Genomic DNA, 10,869 nt, shown 5'->3' on the forward strand with positions numbered 1-10,869 from the left:
TCTTTTCCAGCAGCCATTGTACAGCGCATACAGTGGTAAAACCAGCTGGAGATCAGCTTGGGTTGCTAGGTAACGGGCTGGATTCAACTGAGGTTGCTAGGTAACAGCACAGTGTGACTCAATAATCAGGAGGTTTCTGTCTCATTTTCCAGACATTAAGAAACAAGAAATTATTGTCACAAAAAGGCTGGGTGGTTTTTTTAGAAGCAGTTGACGCCCAAATGGAAGTAAAAAAATAGCAAAAAGTGAATTTTGGAAATATTCCCCCTTTAAAATTGTTCACCAGTTGCAGATTTTCTAGACTAAATCACTGTTAGCCATTTCCTGAGAAACTTTTTGACCCAAAGTTTCTCCTGTAAACACATGAAAACCTCTGCTAGATTTTGGTTTAACCTGTGCAGGTCTGCCTCATTAGGCAGAGGAGAAAAATGACTTTCAGACTGTTGGCACAAAATTCTGCTGCATGGTGTGTTTTAAAAGGATCTTATGAAGATAAAAAGATTCAATCAGTAGAAGGAAAAGGCCAAAATCCATTCAGGCTCACAGAGAAAGAATAAAAACGATGTTCAGCACCGGAGTTGAACCCTGATGCAGAGAGGAATCAGTGGAGATGATTCACCTTTTACACAGAAATATGAGGAATATTGTTACTGTTTTGTTTTGTGAACTATGACATTTAGCCGATTCTGTGGCTTTATTGCTGTTCTGTTTGTTTTCCTCATCTTAATCCTGGCTGTGAGGATAATCCAGAGGTAATTACCGTCCTTCTGCGCAGCTCCAGGTTTCATTATCACGACTCTGCTTCACTTGTTCAACACGGATTCAGATTCTGTCCACGCACAGCCGGCTCACACATGCTGCTGCCTGATAACAGATCCACTTAATACAAAAGAAACGAGACCAACTAACAGCAAGTTTTCCAGACGGAAACAGAAAAATTAGACTCGAGACGAGAATATGAAGACAAACCGAGGAAACAGAAACAGGAATCTGAGGAACAGAGAAATGACACAAAACGTCTTAGTGTCTGAAACAACCTGAAACAACTCCATACACATTTTACTGTTACAGAAACTTTAAATCCACACTTTGAAATATTTTTAAGAATTTTTTAAAACTCAAATTCTGATTTTGTTTCCAGTAAGTTTAGATGGATTTCATAAAACAGAGAATGATTCTCATTCCTTTAAAGTTTTAATCCAAAGCATGAAGAAAACTATCAAACTCTCATTTTAATGCAGGAAGTCAAGAGAGGAGTGAGGAGATGGAGGAGTTTGATGACAAACAGGCAGCAGCTGGTGGGAAACACAACGAGCTCTGACTGAACATAGGAGGAAGATTATAAGGAATTCACTTTAAACTCCAGAATTATATCAATAAATATTATAGTTATGTTCAAATTTATACAGAAGCTTTTATTATATTAAACAGAGGTGGTGTCGCTTTCACTGTACCAGAGTTTAACAACATTAGGAAAGAATAAGTGATGGACTTTCTGTTTACACAAGAGAAATGTTCATATTATTATTATTCACCTTTCAGAGGAAGAAATCAGACCTCAGGGATCAGTAATTTGTTCTGATTCTGTTCATTATGAGGCAGTTTAACACAGCAGACCAGATATCTTAATAGAAATTCAACAAAACGGCATAAAAATGATGGAATAATGATTCATTTTCTATGAAACCAGCTCATTATGGTGTCACAGGAACGAAACGGCAGATAAGGCTGAAGAAACTCACTAGTGGGTTTTAGTTTTTCATTTTAGTAAAAAGGAAAATGGAGGAGAAGGGAAGGAAAAGGAGAAATGAGAGCAGGAAGAAGGAGGAGAGAAGAGACGGTGACGTCTATTAGATTTGGTTAAACTGAGTTAAAAAGCACATTTTGTTTTGTTTTCTAGGGAAACTGCAGTGATCAGAGTGAAAAACGTGGATCTGATGAGACGATGAAACGTAATGTTACACTGTCAACAGTTAAATAGAAGAATTTAAATAGAATTAAAGTAAAACTTTATTCAGAAATAACTCCAAAAGTAAAAGTTATTAAATAATATCTTAAATTAACACACATATAACAGAATGGAGTGACATTCTGGCCAGTCTGTGGCGATAATCCACCAATTTTATCAACAAACACCAAAGAAGAAGAAGAAGATCGACTGAAAGATTCAGAACCAAAAGGAAAAAGGCTGATGGAAAATCTGATGAGGAAGAAATAATAATGTAGTGAAATAAATAGCTTAAAATGTAAGTAAACTAAACTGAAATGCAGATGCTGTATATGAATAATCCTGGAGCGGCATAAATATTTCCAAAACATCATCAGACGGTTCAGGATCCGAACAGGCTGAGACGTTTGGAGGATGTTAGTGAAAATGTCAGTTTCTGGGTCACAGTTATGTCACCAGGTTGTTTTTGTTCTACAGACCTGAGTGAGTATGACGTGACTCTGGTCTGAGAGTTTTCTTCTTGAGTTTGTTAAACTTGTTGAGCGGAGCTCAGGTCAGCCTGTTGGCTCTAATGACTGCCACAGGTTTTCTGCAGATTCTGTCACGATGTTTCAGCAGGCTGCGCTCGATCCGACCCAACGTTTCTCCCTCTTCCTCAGCAAACTATGCAAGATAAGTTCCTCAACAACTTTTCCTGTCCATGTCTGTGTGAGAGCACGTCTGCCGGTGCAGGATAATGGCAGCAGACCAGCTGACGGAGACCGGGCCGTCTGCAAGGTTTGGCCCATGAATAAAAGATGGAAATGTTGGCAAAACAGCAGCAGAACACAGAAACGAATGGCTGCAGGGAAGTGGCACCAACCCAGAGAGGTCAGATAGAGCAGCTACACTCATGTCTGAATTTCACAGCTCTTGTCACACAGATTTACTGATTTTACTAAAATAAATGTAATGAGAAGAAGTTTCTACGCTGGAGGAGAGCAAACTGATACGTTTGAGCAGAACAACACTGAACTGGTTCTGTTTGCCACTGAATCTTTTCTTGGATTATTGCTAAATTTATCCATTTTTCATATCACACGATTCCTGCAATTCTGCATAAATGATTTGTTGGAGCTGAAATCTAATCAACATCTCCAGGCACACCTGGGTTTCCTGAAAGACGTTTTGATGCATCACTTTAATATCTTTCAGATTTAAGGGAAATATTCCAATAACTCTGAACATGTTAGGGATGAAGATTTATGTATGAAGTTATTATTTCTTTGGATTGAATTAACAGCTTGAATTGATCACTTTTAGAGATGTTGGAACATATTTTTCTGTTTTATCAAACATTGTTCCTTCATTAGATCCTATAAAATAAACCAGATAGAGAATTTAACATTTAGCTTCTCTGTTGATTTTAATCTTTATTATCTGGTGATATAATATTTACATGTGGGTGATAATCCTGCATTATGTCTTATTAGGTTCACTTAAAGAACCCATTTCAGTTCATTCCCTCTGTCACACAGGTGGCATATTATGCATAATTAGCGAATGTTTCCACCTGCAGATGGACGTTTCTACTTCATTTTTATTCACTCACTTTTATTAGTAACAGTTGCAGGGCATGACACAATGTAAATACAGACAATAAAATGTTATTAAACCTCAGTAGTACAAATAAAACTTTCATCAATCTGCACAGTTATTCACAGGATCTGATTCATGGACGTTGTTGTAATGTTTCTCATTAATTGAGCCTCGGCTGAATGTTGAAGAAAAAAAAAACTAATCGACTTCTGTGGCTTCAGGCGGCCGATTAGCTGAAGTCACCGCAGCACTTCATCTGCTGTAAAGTCATAATTTGTTGTTTAGCCTGAAGAAAATGAGGGAAATTAAAGGTCTGAATCGTTGCTAAAATTAAAAGTGGAAGAAACAAGCAGCTGTCAGCTGGTTCACTGTATTTATGTTTTATTAAAGTGCAAACAGGCTGGCAGAACGGGAGAACAGAGAAGCTGAAGGGATATTTGATGGGGATCAAGAGGTGAGACCTGCAGATGGAAGAAGGTTGAACGTCTTTAAGTTCAGGGCTGCAGCAGGAAGTCGGATTAATCCAAACTCCACACACTGCTAACCTGCCGGCTCTGAGGGGCAAGAAGACCAGCAGGAAATAAAAAACACAGCGAATTCCTGCTTTAAGACATGCAGAGAGAAAAACTCACATTTATCTTAATGTTTCCTCTGTTGCTCCACTTCCTGTCTGTTATCAATCCATCACTCAGATCATCCCAAGTTCCTTCTGCAGTTTGGCTCCATGATGAGTGAAACCTGACAGCCCAGATGGTAACATGAGGATTTCATCTCACAGGTCTGCAGCTTCATGACTTGATGCATCTGCTGATGTTTAAAGTGTAAAATCAGAAACATAAAGTCCTGAACTCTGCAGCTCTTGAATCAAATGGATTTTCTGATCACTAGTTACTCTGGAAATCTGAGCCGATCCAGAAAACTTGAGACCATTTACTCTACAGAAAGTTTGGCCTGATTGTTGAGCTTTCTGTAGGAGGGAATGAGAGTTTGATTGTCCAGTAAAATGAAAGTTATTCCTACCAGCTCTGTTTAGTTCGCTTTAATCCAACTCTAGTTAATTGGAAAGTCTGGTTCGTTTGGAGGTGTGAATGCATAATCCAACTAAAACCTGTTTCTGTTTGGTTGAAGTGAACTCTGGTGCAGTTCGAATGCAAGCAGAACGGAGACTGCTCCAAAAGCAGGAAGTGCTCTATCGGACAGGGCATTCTGGGTAAATACTACAAAAAACCAACAGGAGAAGCTGGAGCCAGCAGGAGAAATGGCTCGTGGTCTTTGACCAAAGACAGAAGAGAAATCCTGCAACTGCAGATATGTGAAAGAAAATGGACAGTAGACGTACCTCTGCTGCTTTTCTTCTCTAAGATCTTAATTTTTGAAAGAAAGAACACATTAAACTGATAGTATCTCCCTGGAACCGTGTTTTTCTGTCTGTGGACATAAAGATAAGGTTATTAAAAAACAGTTTCAGGGCATTTTGTGTAACTGCCAAACAGAAAGATTTCTCCACTTAGCCGGTGAAAACTGCAGGGTCGGAGCCAATTTGTGGTGCAGTCATACTGTCTGCACTTTGGAAACTTTTCAAACAAACTCTGTCTGCATACAATATGTGACAGTGCATATGTCACATATGGAGGCAGTTAGCCTGCGCTCCAAACTGCTCATAAAGTTTGAAAATGAGACATGAGTTCAGGATGTCAGCGTTCAGCTATGTGTTAAAATATAATCCAACTGGACTGACCCGCTGAAAAAAAATCATTTTCACATCCTAGAATGTCAAACAAGACAAAAATATCCCTAATGACACAGACCATAATATGATATGACTGGTTGCTGTTCTAAATAGATCCTCCACTGATCCAATTCATTACCAATAAACAATATCTGGGCCCTATTGAGCATGAACATGAACTGAGGCAGCCATCTTCTCTTCTCCGTTTGGCTGCTGGTGCAGGAAGGCAGAGAAGTTCTGTCTGGTCCGACCCAAACCAGCGAGTCACAGCTGATTCTTCGCTGAATTAGAAAAGTATTCACGCCCTCTGACAGCATCCTGCCTCCTCTGAATGTTTCTGCCTCAGCAGTTCACAAACCAAAACTGATCTAAAAGTGATTTTCTAATGAGTTTAAATTAAAGGAGCAGGAAAAGAGTCAGGGAGGATGTGAGTCATGGCTGGACGAGGTGTCAGGGAGCGGACCTGACCCGCCCAGAACCAGAACCAGAGAGAACAGAAGAGGGAGGTAAAAACGACGGATGAGGGTCGCGCTGTAGGGCAGAGGAAGAGACGAAATGTAAAACCGTTTTCCATCTGATCAATAATAAAAATGAATGTTAAAGTTTTTAGCTCCTCAGACACGATGCAACATTGTTCTTAACTTATTCCTGATCTTTCCACAGAACGATCAGGACGGAAACCACTTCGTGTCCGTCTCCATGGAGACCACCTGTCTCATTGATAGGCATCCCGGTGACGCATGTTTTCTGATCAGTGCCAATTACTTCTTTGTACTTTTTCATAATGAGGGTGTTTTGATGAAAAAGGTGTCACATCAGGACGGAGCCATCGTGGTGAGAGAAGGAGGAACGAATCAGTCAGGAGACAGAAAAGATACATATTTGTTCCATCTTACATTCTTCTTTATTTCTGCTTTTTTAAATCAACATGTTCTTTTTTAGCTGACTTTTATATTTGATTTAATTTTAGGGAGTTTTCAGGCAGTGAGAGGCTGGTTTTCTGTCTCCACAGGTTGAATCACATTTTCTTCACTGTCTGATGTAAAACAGGAGATACATTTAGCCGTCTGCTTTTCCTCACCACATTTCATTCACTTACAGATGGAACAGAATTTAACTTGTTGACATAACCTGGACTCAGGTTTAGCACTCAGCAGGCGTCAGCTGAACTCTAACATCAACTCATAAAAACACTTTGTTCATTTAACAAGAACAATTCACAAAAAAACTGAGAATTTAATTCAAGGTCTGCCTTCATCAACACACACACACACCATCCCAGAGGAGGAGCCTGTATTATTCAGTGCATACATTTTATAAGATTGATGACATGAAGCACCAGGCCTGTGAGCTCCTGTCAGTCTGTTGGTTATCTAACTGCGTTCTGTTTCCTGACCTTCAGAGCCAAGGTCACGTGGCACAGCAGAGTGGGGAGGGGGGGACAGGGAGCTTGAGCATCTACCCCTTTTGCTTCTTGCCCCCTAGTGCCCTTTGGGTCAAATTTTTATTTTGTTTTTATTTATTTTTTGGTATTATTATTTCTTAAGCCCTCTTCTGACACATAATAACATGTACTAAAGTTATTTGTACAACATAATAAGGCCTCCTGTCACCTTTGACCTTTTGCCCATGACGCAGTTGCCTCTCGCGCAGTGAGATAAGGCTGCTAACTACAGCCTGTGAGAATAATAACCTACAAAATCCGTTTCTGTCTGGTTTCGAACCAGAGACCTTTTGTGTGTGAAGCAAACATGATAACCACTACATTACAGAAACTCATGCTCTCTGCAGTGTTCCTGGTAGATGATCCACATTTTGTTAGAGACTAACGTCAACGATGGGCATGGAACAGATCCTCTCAGAGAGCACAGTAACTTGGTGAACAAACTGTCAGACTTATACTTGTGCCTAATTTCACATTACAGTCCATAAACTAAGCCTGGGATCAAAAACTGAAGATGTCAGGAGCAGAGACAAAAGGTTCTACTGAGACTTGAACTCAGATCGCTGGATTCAGAGTCCAGAGTGCTAACCATTACACCATAGAACCGCCAAGCTGGAATTTAACCTAAGGAGCCTCGATTTTAAAGATGCCTACATTGAAGTTGATTGTGATGAACCATCACAAAAGAAGAAGGCTCTTATTGTCTCACTGCACCCTGGGAGAAGCATAACGTACAAAATCTGTTTCTGTCTGGTTTCGAACCAGAGACCTTTTGCGTGTGAAGCAGTCGTGATAACCACTACACTTTTTGGAAAACATAGGAATATCAGCACTTTTATCAAATATTCATTGTGGTAAAATCATGTAAGTTCTTCTTAAATCCATGGAAACTCAACAGTTTGTAAGGTAGGTGAGTTAGCTCAGGAGGTTAAAGCACCGTGCTGGTAATGCTGAGGTCGTCGGTTCAAACCCCATACTGGCCAGTTCACATCTAAAGTCTTTCAGACAGTCAACACTTCAAAATATGAAAAGGGTGAAAAATAAAATCAACACTTTAAAATATAAAAAGAGTGAAAAATAAAATCAACACTACAAAATATAAAAAGGGTGAAAAATAAAATCAACACTTTAAAATATGAAAAGGGTGAAAAATAAAATCAACACTACAAAATATGAAAAGGGTGAAAAATAAAATCAACACTTTAAAATATGAAAAGGGTGAAAAATAAAATCAACACTACAAAATATGAAAAGGGTGAAAAATAAAATCAACACTTTAAAATGTGAAAAATAAAATCAACACTACAAAATATAAAAAGGGTGAAAAATAAAATCAACACTTTAAAATAAAAAGTGCTGGAAAGTATACCTTTATGCAAGTTGATATTTTAAAACATTAGGATATGAGCACTTTTGTTACAATCATCTAAGTTTTTAGCAAATCGATGAAACAGAAACTTATTCATTTTGCTGGTAGATGATCCAAAATTGATGGGCATGGAACAATGTCAAATACTTACATATTCTCTCAGAGAGCACAGTAACTTGGTGAACAAACTATCAGACTTATACTTGTGCCTAATTTCTCATTGTGGTCCATAAACTAAGCCTGGGATCAAAAACTGAAGATGTCAGGAACAGAGACAAAAGGTTCTACTGAGACTTGAACTCAGATTGCTGGATTCAGAGTCCAGAGTGCTAACCATTACACCATAGAACCGCCAAGCTGGAATTTAACCTGAGGAGCCTCGATTTTAAAGATGCCTACATTGAAGTCGATTGGTGAATGAACAATGAACACGAACATTGGAAGAGTCTTGATCCTGGAGATTTTTAGACCCTGGAAAACATAAATACTGTTCGGTCCAGGGGCCAAGGCTGAGAGGAGCTGATCATTGTGGTGAGTCCGATTTGTGTTGCAATGTTTTGATAGTGCAGAGAAATCCAAGAGTGTCACAGAGGAAATGAGGAGCTAATTTTACCAAGAGAAGTGAAGCAAAAGAGTTAAGAAGAAGTTAAAGAAAAGGAGAAAACATAAGAAGTAAATGTAGCTACTACTTACTGTTTAGTTGCAGATCAGTGTTGTGTTCTGTAGTAATTTATTCAACATGTTTACTTCCATTAAAACAGAAGTTGGAGTCAACTTCCTTGCCTGTCAGCTGGAGTTAAAGCTAAAGCGTCTCTGCTGTAAATAGGTCAGAGGGGATTTACACTAACATTTGTACCAATTTTACAAAGACAATTAATTCTCAGGGAATAACATCCAAACGCCTCACATATCAGGACTTACGTAACCTCTAAAGTGCTTTCGTGTTCATTTTCAGCATCAGTTTATTCTCTAATTTTCCCTGTGCATACATTAAAAGGCCTCCTGCTTTATTTAGCCCAGTTTCTGCCTGCTCTGTGTCTGTTGGTCTAAGATAAAAACTCCTGAGCTCTGCGTTGTACGCACCAGGCCAGTGGCCTGGAGAGAAAGCCTCCCAAAATGTTCAAATTAATTTATGGTAATGACGGATCAAGCCGGGCCCTGGGCTCGCTGCTGCTACAAGGTGAAGGAAACGGGTCCAGGACGTTGATGGAGGAGCTTCAGGTTTCGGGCAGAAGCATGAGTCAAAGTGTCAAACGTTTTCTGGAAATGTTCTTGGCGACTGTGTGTCCCTAATGAATCATTCAGCGTTTCCATTTCTGGGTGTCAAATTATGAAAATAGATTCTGGAAAGTCTTCCCTCTTACAGCTGAATATTTATCAGTCCTGCAAGAAGAGCATTTCATAAACGCTGCACATCAGGTCCATTTGTTTGTGCTGTGGATCAGCGTGTTACCAAAAACTGATAAACAGATTATGTCACAGACAGAAGCAGGATTTATTTCTGCTGGTCTCAGGCCTTTAACTTCTCTTCTTCACAGAGCAGCTTTCTCCCATCTGTTTCTTTCTTTGACTGAAAACAGCTGCTTGGTGAATGAATCAGCAGTTCATAAATGGTGCAAATTAATCAGATGTTTTCTTTGGTACATTTACTTCATGCCATTGAAAATCCACAACTTTTACAAAATCTAAATGTGACATTTACTGTCCCAAAACTCTCAGACTTTTCTAAAAACTTTCCAATAACTGCAAAAACTGTCCACTTATTTCATAAAACGTCGAGGCTATTTTCCCAGAACTTACAGATTAATGTCCAGCAAGTTCAAAGATTAATCTCTAAAATTTGTGGTTTAGTATTCAGACCCGACAGAACTGAACAGATTCTTGTTCTACATGTTACGTTTCTGGATCTCTGTAGATCCGATACTTCACTCCTCCAGAATCTCTCCTTATCCGTTTCCTGGATCCACTAAACTGAAAATAACTTCCATGTTCCTGAAAGTGCCAGAACATACATGCATAATAAATTCATTACAAACTTCATCAAACCTGTTTTAGGTATGTATTGTCATTTACATTTTGTGTGAGTTATATTAATGCATGTATTTGTATAAGTATAAACACAGAGCAGGACTTATGAAAATAGATTCACAGTGGGATGTTTTTATACGTCCTTTTTAAATAGACTCTTCTCTTAATTAAAAATGTCCTGCTGGTTGTGATGTTTATTGTCTTCCTTCTTTATTTTCTGAAGGATCCCCCATCAGAAGGTCATGAATCCTTGTGTTTTTCTCTGAGGTGTGAAACGTGATAAACTCCCAGCTGCTTCTGTTTGTCTCCTCCTCTCTGCTGCTCGTCTTTGTCTTTGCATTATTCAAACTCTCCTTATTTGAACAAATGTTGTACAAGTGCGGCGCTTTGCAGCAGCACTGAATATTTCATCCTTTGAGCTGCAGCATGCTGCTCCTCCTGCTGTTTGGTTTAACTGCCTGTCGTCACTCATGAACGATAAAATGTTTGTCTGGTTTAGATCACCTGCAGTGGCTGACGCTGCAGTTTGATCTACGTTCTGCTTTTACAGACTCACATGAGACCAGGCTGCTTTTCTGTCAGGTTGCTCTCATTAACATGGCGGTTAAAATGTCAGCGAGGTTATTGAGAGTAGAGGAGGAGTTTCTGTAGCCGGACAGTAAATCAGATCCATTTATAGCATCAGACCTGCTACTCTAATGCCTCACGATGAATTCCTGGTGTAATGTTAGGAAAAATGAACAATTCACAGGTTGGACCCTGTAGGGGTTTGT

At 39.2% G+C, this 10,869-nt stretch overlaps 2 non-coding genes across 2 annotated transcripts; both read right to left on the bottom strand.

The window, feature by feature from the left end:
- Positions 1-7,233: 7,233 nt before the first annotated feature.
- Positions 7,234-7,305, bottom strand: trnaq-cug (transfer RNA glutamine (anticodon CUG)). Its single transcript has one exon. It is a non-coding gene; the product is annotated as a tRNA-Gln (tRNA).
- Positions 7,306-8,347: 1,042 nt separating this feature from the next.
- trnaq-cug (transfer RNA glutamine (anticodon CUG)) lies at positions 8,348-8,419 on the bottom strand. Its single transcript has one exon. It is a non-coding gene; the product is annotated as a tRNA-Gln (tRNA).
- Between the last annotated feature and the right edge of the window lie 2,450 nt (positions 8,420-10,869).

The sequence above is a fragment of the Poecilia mexicana genome, unplaced genomic scaffold (genome assembly GCF_051168715.1).
Source record: "Poecilia mexicana isolate PSO_F unplaced genomic scaffold, ASM5116871v1 scaffold_21, whole genome shotgun sequence".
In the NCBI taxonomy this organism is placed as follows: Eukaryota; Metazoa; Chordata; class Actinopteri; order Cyprinodontiformes; family Poeciliidae; genus Poecilia; species Poecilia mexicana.